At 44.0% G+C, this 11,114-nt stretch overlaps 1 protein-coding gene across 1 annotated transcript in view; it reads left to right on the forward strand.

Annotated features, from left to right (window-relative positions):
- Window positions 1–11,114, forward strand: part of LOC111954652 (probable methyltransferase-like protein 24) — a 95,915-nt gene that overhangs the window by 8,940 nt on the left and 75,861 nt on the right. The window lies entirely within an intron of this gene.

The following is an 11,114-nucleotide window of genomic DNA, read 5'->3' on the forward strand; positions in this document are numbered from 1 at the left end:
GATCCTTCAGGTTTCGGGGCTGTCGCTGGGCAATACGGACTTTCAGCTCCTCCAAAGATTTTCTATTGGGTTCAGGTCTGGAGACTGCTAGGCCACTCCAGGACCTTGAGATGCTTCTTACGGAGCCATTCCTTAGTTGCCCTGGCTGTGCGTTTCGGGTCGTTGTGTCATGCTGGAAGACCCAGCCACGACCCATCTCAATGCTCTTACTGAGGGAAGGAGGTTGTTGGCCAAGATCTCGCGATACATGGCCCCACCATCCTCCCGCTCAATACGGTGCAGTCGTCCTGTCCCCTTTGCAGAAAAGCATCCCCAAAAATGATGTTTCCACCTCCATGCTTCACGGTTGGGATGAGGTTGTCTTGAGCTTTGTACTCATCCTCCTTCTTTCTTCCTCCAAACACGGCGAGTGGGAGTTTTAGACCAAAAAGCTCTATTTTTGTCTCATCAGACCACATGACCCTTCTCCATTCCTCCTCTGAATATCATCCAGATGGTCATTGGAAAACTTCAGCCGGGCCTGGACATGCGCTGCTGCTTGAGCAGGGGGACCTTGCCGTGCGCTGCAGGATTTTAATCCATGACGACGTATGTTGTTACTAATGGTTTTCTTTGAGACTTGTGGTCCCAGCTCTCTTCAGGTCATTGACCAGGTCCTGCCGTGTAGTTCTGGGCTCATCCCTCACCATCCTCATGATCATTGATGCCCACGAGGTGAGATCTTGCCCCCAGACCGAGGGTGATTGACCGTCATCTTGAACTTCTTCCATTTTCTAATAATTGCGCAACAGTTGTTGCCTTCTCACCAAGCTGCTTGCCTATTGTCCTGTAGCCCATCCCAGCCTTGTGCAGGTCTACAATTTTATCCCTGATATCCTTACACAGCTCTCTGGTCTTGGCCATGTGGAGAGGTTGAGTCTGTTTGATTGAGTGTGTGGACAGGTGTCTTTTATACAGGTAACGAGTTCAAACAGGTGCCGTTAATACAGGTAATGAGTGGAGAACAGGAAAGCTTCTTAAAGAAAAACTAACAGGTCTGTGAGAGCCGGAATTCTTACTGGTTGGTTAGGTGATCAAATACTTATGTCATGCAATAAAATGCAATTAATTACTTAAAAATCATACAATGTTATTTTCTGGATTTTTGTTTTAGATTCTGTCTCTCACAGTGAAGTGTACCTATGATAAAAATGACAGACCTCTACATGCTTTGTAAGTAGGAAAACCTGCAAAATCGTCAGTGTGTCAAAATACTATTTCCGTGCTCCCCACTGTAGTTCTTCAGTTTATAATTGTTACTCCTCATCCCCTATGGAAGAAGTTAACAATTACTGTCGTTGCTAACTAAATACCCCACTTTCATAATTGGTTCCGTCTTCGAACTCAACTCATTCATCACATCAATGAGAATTGATAAAGTGTTCAGAATGTAGTTCCGAGGTGTCTACCTTTACTTTCAGCAACAGTAAGCTCACTTGACATTTAGCGAGGAGCTCGAATAGATCTTAGTTACTGTATCAAAATAGGACTCAACTCTAAAGCTGGAAAATATTCCATTAGCTCTGCAACTAATAGGGTTCAAAGGGCCGTTATGCACAATTGGTTGCTCGACTAATCATCCTCCTCTCAAAGTTGCCTAACAAAACATCCTGTGTGTGTGTGTGTGTGTGTGTGTGTTGTGATGTTGGAATTGGATGAGTTGTGTGTTTTGTGTTTTTTGGTTGGCTTTTATTGCTTCTCCCGGACACACTGGGAGAGAGGCTGGCTGTCGAGGTTGCATAATATCACTCTCCCGGACACATGGGAGATGGTGTTGGTGTGTGGGTGAGACAGTTCAGTATCACCTCCCTGGGACACACTGGACGAGAGACGTTCTGTATCACTCTCCTGAGGACACCTGGGAGAGAGGGACAGTCATATATCACCTCTCCGGTGGATGGTCATGCACTTGTGTGGTGCGTGTGTGGAGGGTGGGTGTGTGTGGTGTGTGTGTGTGTGTTGTGGTGCGAAGTGTGTTGTGTGTGTGTGTGTGCTAAGACATCCTGAGGAGGGTTTGTTTGGATAATTAACAAAACCCAAACGAGAATCCATGCCTCTCAGCTGTCAAATGCCCCTCGCCTAGCGCAAACATCCTATGTTTTTATTTAATCATTTAGCTTTTTCAAGTGCCCTTTAAATCATTAATCTTTTCTCTTCTGCGTTGCCTATTATTGCGCAAGACTCGAGAGATAGAAGAGTGATGGAAGGATATGAGGGGCAGTGGTAGGTGGAGAGGGGATGGGACAGCTATTTGCAAATTATAGAGCGAGCAAATGCATTAACCTTATGGCTGCCAGCCGTCGGTGTACGCCTAGCAGGGTCGGCCATTCATACCAGAACGGGACCTCAATATCGACAAAGACAGCACCGTCCAAGTGCATGGGTGGCGCGAAATTCATAAAAAATATTTTTTAATTAGAAATATTTGAAACTTTCAACACATTATGACACCCAGTCCAAATTGTTATCTCCAACGGGAAAGGCGGGCCCAAAATGGAAAAGAAAACATCCTTAATTATCGGGCTGCATCACCGCCTGGTACAGCCCAACACATCACTGTGGGCACACTGCCTGTCCTCCAGGACATCTACAGCACCCAGAGAAGCAAGGACCTCAGCCCCCGGAGCCACAGCCTGTTCACCCTGCTACCATTTAGCAGACGGAGAGAGTACAGGTGTATTAAAGCCAGGACCGAGAGACTGAAAAACAGCTTCTATCTCCAAACTATCAGACCGTTGAACAGACATCACTAGCCGTCCACCGCCCGGTACTCTGTCTGGCACCTTAGACACTGGCCGTGTCCAAAAACCCATACTGGCCATTTTAACAATGTTTACATACTGTTTAACCCACTTTATGCACCGTGCCTATAGAAAGCCTACACCCCCTGGAACGTTTTTCACATTTTGTTGTGTCAGTAACTCAGCGTTAAGTAAGGATTTTCCCCCCACTTATATCGCACCATACTCTACACTTTTAGGAGAAAAAGTCTCCATCCCTGAGTTAATACTTGGTGGAAGCACCTTTGTCAGCAATTACAGCTGTGAGTCTGTTGGGATAGGTCTCTACCAACTTTGCACACCTAGATTTGGCAATATTTGACCGTTCTTCTTTACAAAACTGTTCAAGCTCTGTCAAGTTCCTTGGGGAGAGTTAATGGACAGCAATATTCAAGTCAACCCCCACCCACAATTTTTTTATTTTTTCGTATTTTTTATTTCACCTTTATTTAACCAGGTAGGCTAGTTGAYAACAAGTTCTCATTTGCAACTGCGACCTGGCCAAGATAAAGCATAGCAATTCGACACATACAACAACACAGAGTTACACATGGAATAAACAAAACATACAGTCAATAATAGGGTAGAAAAAAAGAAAAGAAAAAGTCTATATACSGTGAGTGCAAATGAGGTAAGATAAGGGAGTTAAGGCAATAAATAGGCCATGGTGGCGAAGTAATTATAATATAGCAATTAAACACTGGAATGGTAGATGTGCAGAAGAAGAAATGTGCAATACTGGGGTGCAAAGGAGCAAGATAAATAAATAAATACAGTATGGGGATGAGGTAGATAGATGGGCTGTTTACAGTGATCTGTGAGCTGCTCTGACAGCTGGTGCTTAAAAGCTAGTGAGGGAGAAATGAGTATCCAGCTTCAGTGATTTTTGCAGTTCGTTCCAGTCATTGGCAGCAGAGAACTGGAAGGAAAAGGAGGAATTGGCTATGGGGGTGACCAGTGAGATATACCTGCTGGAGCGCGTTCTACGAATGGGTGCTGCTATGGTGACCAGTGAGCTGAGATAAGGCGGGGCTTTACCTAGCAGAGACTTGTAGATAACCTGTAGCCAGTGGGTTTGGCGACGAGTATGAAGCGATGGCCAACCAACGAGAGCGTACAGGTCGCAACGATGGGTAGTGTATGGGGCTTTGGTGACAAAACGGATGGCACTGTGATAGACTGCATCCAGTTTGTTGAGTAGAGTGTTGGAGGCTATTTTATAGATGACATCACCGAAGTCGAGGATCGGTAGGATGGTCAGTTTTACGAGGGTATGTTTGGCAACATGAGTGAAGGATGCTTTGTTGCGATATAGGAAGCCGATTCTAGATTTAATTTTGGATTGGAGATGCTTAATGTGAGTCTGGAAGGAGAGTTTACAGTCTAACCAGACACCTAGGTATTTGTAGTTGTCCACGTATTCTAAGTCAGAGCCGTCCAGAGTGGTGATGCTGGACGGGCGGGCAGGTGCGGGCAGTGATCGATTGAATAGCATGCATTTAGTTTTACTTTCATTTAAGAGCAGTTGGAGGCCACGGAAGGAGAGTTGTATGGCATTGAAGCTCGTCGGAGGTTAGTTAAAACAGTGTCCAAAGAGGGGCCAGAAGTATACCGAATGGTGTCGTCTGCGTAGAGGTGGATCAGAGAATCACCAGCAGCTAGAGTGATATCATTGATGTATACAGAGAAGAGAGTCGGCCCGAGAATTGAACCCTGTGACACCCCCATAGAGACTGCCAGAGGTCCGGACAACAGGCCCTCCGATTTGACACACTGAACTCTATCAGAGAAGTAGTTGGTAAACCAGGCGAGGCAATCATTTGAGAAACCAAGGCTGTCGAGTCTGCCAATAAGAATGTGGTGATTGACAGAGTCGAAAGCCTTGGTCAGGTCGATGAATACGGCTGCACAGTAATGTCTCTTATCGATGGCGGTTATGATATCGTTTAGGACCTTGAGCGTGGCTGAGGTGCACCCATAACCAGCTCTGATTTCATAGCGGAGAAGGTACGGTGGGATTCGAAATGGTCGATAAGCTGTTTGTTAACTTGGCTTTCGAAGACCTTAGAAAGGCAGGGTAGGATAGATATAGGTCAGTAGCAGTTTGGGTCTAGAGTGTCTCCCCCTTTAAAGAGGGGGATGACCGCGGCAGCTTTCCAATCTTTGGGAATCTCAGACGATACGAAAGAGAGGTTGAACAGGACTGTAATAAGGGTTGCAACAATTTCGGCAGATCATTTTAGAAAGAGAGGGTCCAGATTGTCTAGCCGGGCTGATTAGTAGGGGTTCAGATTTTGCAGCTCTTTCAGAACATCAGCTATCTGGATTTGGGTGAAGGAGAAATGGTGGGGGCTTGGGCGGGTTGCTGTGGAGGGTGCCGGGCAGTTGACCGGGGTAGTGGTAGTCAGGTGGAAATCCTCAATTATAGTGGATTTATCGGTGGTAACAATGTTTCCTAGCCTCAGCGCAGTGGGCAGCTGGGAGGAGGTGCTCTTATTCTCCATGGACTTTACAGTGTCCCAGAACCTTTTTGAGTTTGTACTACAGGATGCAAATTTCTGTTTGAAAAAGCTAGCCTTAGCTTTCCTAAATGCCTGTGTATATTTTTTCCTAACTTCCCTGAAAAGTTGCATATCACGGGGGAAATTCGATGCTAATGCAGAACGCCACAGGATGTTTTTGTGCTGGTCAAGGGCAGACAGGTCTGGAGTGAACCAAGGACTATATCTATTCCTAGTTCTAAATTTTTTGATTGGAGCATGCTTATTGAAGATGGTGAGGAAMGCAATTTTAAAGAATAACCAGGCATCCTCTACTGACGGGATGAGGTCAATGTCATTCCAGGATACCCCGTCCAGGTCGATTAGAAAGGCCTGCTTTTAGGGAGCGTTTTACAGTGATGAGGGGTGGTCGTTTGATCGCAGACCCGTTACGGATGCAGGCAATGAGGCAGTGATCGCTGAGATCTTGATCAGCAGAGGTGTATTTGGAGGGCGAGTTAGTTAGGATGATATCTATGAGGGTGCCCGTGTTTACGGATTTGAGGTTGTACCTGGTAGGTTCATTGATCATTTGTGTGAGGWTGAGGGCATCAAGCTTAGATTGTAGGAAGGCCGGGGTGTTAAGCATGTCCCAGATTAGGTCACCTAGTAGCAGGAGCTCAGAAGATAGATGGGGGGCAATCAATTCACATATGGTGTCAAGGGCACAAATGGGGGCAGAGGGTGGTCTATAGCAAGCGGCAACGGTGAGAGACTTGTTTCTGGAAAGGTGAATTTTTAGACTTAGAAGCTCGAATTGTTTGGGTACAGACCTGGATAGTAAGACAGACCTCTGTAGGCTATCTTTGCAGTAGATTGCAACACCGSCCCCTTTGGCAGTTCTATCTTGGCGGAAAATGTTATAGTTAGGGATGGAGATTTCAAGGTTTTTGGTGGTTTTCCTAAGCCAGGATTCAGACACGGCTAAGACATCCGGGTTGGCAGAGTGTGCTAAAGCAGTGAGTAAAACAAACTTAGGGCGGAGGCTTCTAATGTTAACATGCATGAAACCAAGGCTTTTACGGTTACAGAAGTCAACAAATGAGAGCACCTGGGGAGTGGGATTGGAGCTAGGCACTGCAGGACCTGGATCAACCTCMATATCACAAGAGGAACAGAGGAGAAGTAGGAAAAGGGTACGGCTAAAGGCTATACGAACTGGCCGTCTAGCACCTTCGGAACAGAGAGTAAAAGGAGCAGGTTTCTTCCATTGGATTTAGGTCTGAGCTCTGACTGGGCCACTCAATGACATTTAACTGTTATTCCTTAGGCAGTCTATTGTAGCTTTAGCTGTGTGCTTTGGYTCAGGTGAATTTCTGTCCCAGTTTCGTCTTTCTTGCAGAGGGCAGCAGGTTTTCTTCAAGGACTTTTCTGTACATTGTGCCATTCATTTTCCCTTCTATCCTAAAACAGTATATACTGTATTCTAGTCATGGCTCATCCTATATAACTACTGCAGTACACACCTTTTCTATGCATACACTGTCTATACTGTCTACTGTATATACAGTTGAAGTCAAAAGTTTACATACACTTAGGTTGGAGTCATTAAAACTCGTTTTTCAACCACTCCAACCACTAGTTTTGGCAAGTCGGTTAGGACATCTACTTTGTGCATGACACAAGTAATTTTTCCAACTATTGTTTACAGACATATTATTTCACTTATAATTCACTGTATCACAATTCCAGTGGGTCAGAAGTTTATATACACTAAGTTGACTGTGCCTTTAAACAGCTTGGAAAATTTCCTGAAAATGATTTCATGGCTATAGAAGCTTCTGATAGGCTACTTGACATCATTTGAGTCAATTGGAGGTGTTCCTGTGGATGTATTTCAAGGTCTACCTTCAAACTCAGTGCCTCTTTGCTTGACATCATGGGAAAATCTAAAGAAATCACCCAATACCTCAGAAAATTGTAGACCTCCTCAAGTCTGGTTCATCATTGGGAGTAATTRCCAAACGCCTGAAGGTACCATGTTCATCTGTACAAACAATAGTACGCAAGTATTATACATCATGGGACCACTCAGCTGTCATTCCGCTCAGGAAGGAGACGCGTTCTGTGTCCTAGAGATGAACATACTTTGGTGCGAAAAATGCAAATCAATCCCAGAACAACAGCAAAGGACCTTGTGAAGATGCTGGAGGAAACAGGTACAAAAGTATCTATATCCACAGTAAAACGAGTCCTATATCGACGTAACCTGAAAGGCCACTCAGCAAGAAAGAAGCCACTGCTCCAAAACCGCCATAAAAAAGCCAGACTGAGGTTTGCAACAGTACATGGGGACAAAGATCGTACTTTTGGAAAAATGTCCTCCGGTCTGATGAAACAAAAATAGAACCGCTTGGCCATAATGACCATCGTTATGTTTGGAGGAAAAAGGGGGAGGCTTGCAAGCTGAAGAACACCATCTCAACCATGAAGCATGGGGCTGGCAGCATCATGTTGTGGGGGTGCTTTGCTGCAGGAGGGACTGGTGCACTTCACAAAATAGATGGCATCATGAGGGAGGAAACTTATGTGGATATATTGAAGCAACATCTCAAGACATCAGTCAGGAAGTTTAAGCTTGGTAGCAAATGGGTCTTCCAAATGAACAATGACCCCAAGCATACTTCCAAAGTTGTGGCAAAATGGCTTAAGGACAACAAAGTCAAGATATTAGAGTGACCATTACAAAGCCCTGACCTCAATCCTATAGAAAATGTGTGGGCAGAACTGAAAAAGCGTGTATGAGCAAAGAGGCCTACAAACCTCAGTTACACCAGCTCTGTCAGGAGGAATGGGCCAAAATTCACCCAACTCGTTGTGGGAAGCTTGTTGAAGGCTACCCGGAACATTTGACCCAAGTTAAACAATTTAAAGGCAATGCTACCAAATACTAATTGAGTGTATGTAAACTTCTGACCCACTGGGAATGTGATGAAAGAAATAAAATATGAAATAAATCATTCTCTCTACTATTATTCTGATATTTCACATTCTTAAAATAAAGTGGTGATCCTAACTGACCTAAGACAGGGAATTGTTACTAGGATTAAATGTCAGGAATTGTTAAAAACTGAGTTGAAATGTATTGGGCTAAGGTGTTTGTAAACTTCCGACTTCAACTGTATATTTATATTCCAGACTGACATTGCTCATTCTGATATTACTCATTCTGTTATTTATGTATTATATTGATATTGTATTGCTAGATATTACTGCACTGTTGAGCTAGAAACATAAGCATTTAGCTGCACCTGTGATAACATCTGCAAATCTGTGTACGCAACCAATAAACTTGATTTGATTTGGAGATAAACAGGCCATCGGCCCAGAGGTGTATTAGAATAGGGCTAGGCACACTCCATATCTCTCTCTATTTCCCCTCTCAATTTCAATGTCAATCGCTGTATTGTCAATTCTCAGAAAGATTTTCACAAACAAGTCCAAACAGTCTAGAAATGGAGGGAGAGAGAACTAGAGTGAGAAAGAGAGAAAGACTGAAAGAGAGAAACAGAGTAGTAGAAGCAAACGTTTTAATCCCATCGGTGTGACTCAGTTTCTCAGGCAGCTTTAAAACCAGAGTTGGTGGGAACAAGGGACAAGGTAGTCACAGTAGATCAATGGCTGAATACGTGACATTTCACCTTGTTCTCCCCTTCCTGGAGCTGAGACTGGAGCTGATGCCGGAACTACCCACAGAATCACAAAAGCACTGCGTCTACCTTTATCCAGTTGTTTCTAGGTTCTTTTGAACTCTATGAAGTTAACATATTAGATACTGTATTGTAAATCGTTTTTTGTTGTTGTAAAAGCTAGTTCAGAATTAACATATTCTAAAAGAATTAGAGCACATGGATTCGAGATTGACTTTTGCATAGAGGGCTATTGTATTGCCGCTGTCATCTCGGTCCAACCAATCAATAAATCGATCAAATGTATTTAAATAATCAGCAGATGTCACAAAGTGCTTATGCAGAACCCAGCCTAAAACCCCAAAGAGCAAGCAATGCATCATAGTGGTTAGAAATAACTCCCTAAAAAACTCCCCTAGCCCYCTTGGAGTTTGCCAAAAGGCATCTAAAGGATTCTCAGACCATGAGAAACAAGATTCTCTGGTCTGATGAAACCAAGATTGAACGCTTTGGCCTAAATGCTATGCGTCACGTCTGGAGGAAACATGGCACCATRCCGACGGTGAAGCATGGTGGTGGCAGCATCATGCTGTGGGGATGTTTTTTAGGGGCAGGGACTGGGAGACTAGTCAGGATCGAGGGAAAGATGAACGAAGCAATGAACAGAGAGATCCTTGATGAAAACATGCTCCAGAGCGCTCAGGACCTTAGATTGGCACGAAGGTTCACCTTACAACAGGACAACGACCCTAAGCACACAACCAAGACAATGCAGGAGTGGCTTTGGGACAAGTCTCTGAATGTCCTTGAGTTGCCCAGACAGAGCCCGGACTTGAACCTGATTGAATATCTCTGGAGAGATCTGAAAATAGCTCTGCAGCAGTTTTTTTTATTTGATAAATTAAAATGTCTTAAAACCTGTTTTTGCTTTGTCATTTTGGGGTATTGTGTGTAGATTGATGGGGGGGAAACGATGTAATACATTTTAGAATGTAACGTATTGTAACAAAATGTGGGAAAAGTAAAGGGATCTGAATATTTTCCAAATGCACCGTAACTTACTTACCTTCTTGTGTTCTTCATAGTTCTATTTCTTGTGTGTTTTTGTTTTACTTTATTTTATTGAACTACTGATTTACTGTATTGTTGGCAAAGAGCTTGCAAGAGAGSCATTTCACTGTACTTAAAACGTAAACCTTAAAATTTGTACGGCTGTGGTTAGGTAGACACTGTTYGAGACCTGAGTAGCACAGCAGACAATGAGAGAGCTTTGTGTCGGTATAAGCTCACTGTGTTGAAACATTCAGTGTCTTTTTCACTTTGTTCGGGAAGGCTTTCTCGCCGTGAAGAGACCAGGGACAGAGGGAAGATGCGAGGTAGAGAGAGCTGAGGCGTCATGCCCAGAGAAACTGAAAGGGCATGTGTCTCGTTCTGTTCGTGTAGTTTGGAGTAGAGGTCAAAGGAGGCTGCTGAGGGGAAAACGGCTCATGATAATGTCTGGAATGTAGTGAGTGGAAGGGTATCAAACACATGGAAACCATGTGTTTTACGTGGTCGATACTATTCCATTTATTCAGTCCCAGCCATTACAATGAGCCCATCCTCCTCAATTAAGGTGCCACCGGCTGCCTGTAATAGAGGTGCAAAGAAGACAATTTCAAATGTCAAAGTGCATAGCAGAGCGGTGGTGAGTAAGTTTGAAGAAATTGAACAAGATGTCCAATATATCTCACATCTAGGATTAAGTAGTCTCTCTCTCTCTCTCTCTCTCTCTCTCTCTCTCTCATTCCTCTCTATTTTCTGCCTCTCTCTCCCTTACCTCCCCTCTGTATTCCGCCCCCCCCCCTCTCTCTCCCATCCCCAAACCCATTTACCCCATTACACCTTACTGTGAAATGTTTACTTACCAATCCTTAACCAACAACGCAGTTCAATAAATAGAGTTAAGAAAATATTGATTAACTTAAAAAATATATAATCAATCAAATAGTAACACAATAAATGTACATAGCAATAAGGTGGGGTACTGGTACTGGGTCACTGTGCGGGGGTACAGGTTAGTCAAGGTAATTTGTAAAGTGACTATGCATAGATAATAGACAGAGTAGCAGCAGTGTAATGTCACG

Source organism: Salvelinus sp. IW2-2015, linkage group LG28 (assembly GCF_002910315.2).
Source record: "Salvelinus sp. IW2-2015 linkage group LG28, ASM291031v2, whole genome shotgun sequence".
Classification (NCBI taxonomy): Eukaryota; Metazoa; Chordata; class Actinopteri; order Salmoniformes; family Salmonidae; genus Salvelinus; species Salvelinus sp. IW2-2015.